This window comes from Geospiza fortis, unplaced genomic scaffold (genome assembly GCF_000277835.1).
Source record: "Geospiza fortis unplaced genomic scaffold, GeoFor_1.0 scaffold37, whole genome shotgun sequence".
Taxonomy (NCBI): Eukaryota; Metazoa; Chordata; class Aves; order Passeriformes; family Thraupidae; genus Geospiza; species Geospiza fortis.
In genome coordinates this window covers 1,229,684-1,230,493 of record NW_005054449.1, presented here as the reverse complement: position 1 = coordinate 1,230,493, position 810 = coordinate 1,229,684, and the positions used below count along the sequence as shown (strand labels likewise).

Genomic DNA, 810 nt, shown 5'->3' with positions numbered 1-810 from the left:
CCCCGAGCGGAGGTAGCGAGCGCTGGGGCAGGGGCGCTTTGAAGAGAGGAGCGAAGTGTAAATAGCCGGTGATTGATGTGCTGGCTTTGACTGCGGAGAAAGCACTATTTTAATTCAAGTGGCCAGGTCAGATGGTCACGGAAGAAGGTTGAAAGGTAGGATTTAATGAGATTAATATGGAGAGAGGGAGAAAACGCGCGTCGTCTTAAAACATTCCATAAAATAATGGGGTGAGGGCAGCGCGGCGCTCCGCGCTGGAGGTGCGGACCCATCCCGGGGAGCCCTCGCACCGAAGGGCACCGCAACAAAAAAAACCCAAAAAAAAACAAAGCAAAACTTGTGTGGGTGCGTCAGGTCCCTGCTGGAAGCCATTCCGCCAGCTGCACTCCTGCCCTGCAGGTGGAACTGGGGAGGGGGGGGGGAATATTCCTGCTAATTACCGGTTTTCCCCTCCTCAATAAACTCTTTAATTGCAAATGGGAGCAGAGGCCTTTCAGATGCTACCGAGGAGCCGGCGTTCGAGGGAAGGGTGGGGGAGCAGGAGGCCAAATAAAATAAATCCGTTTGAAGGGAACTCGGAGCCACGTGTCGCCTAAAATGCCGAAGCGGTGCCTGTGAATTCCTGCCTCGAGGACGCCGTTCCACGGCGCGCCGGGCACCCCGAGGTTGGAAAAACAAGCTCTTCCCAGCCTCACCGGTGAAACAGGAGCTCGAGTGTTTCCAACTCATTGAAATATTTCTTCCAGCCATCCCGGACTCTCGCTGTCCCCGCGTCCCCCACCGAGCCGCTCCCGGGACGGGCGGGTCTCA

At 56.3% G+C, this 810-nt stretch overlaps 1 long non-coding RNA gene across 1 annotated transcript in view; it reads left to right on the top strand.

Annotated features, from left to right (window-relative positions):
* LOC115948624 overlaps window positions 1-810 on the top strand; it is a 9,927-nt gene that overhangs the window by 852 nt on the left and 8,265 nt on the right. The gene's annotated exons all lie outside the window — the stretch shown is intronic.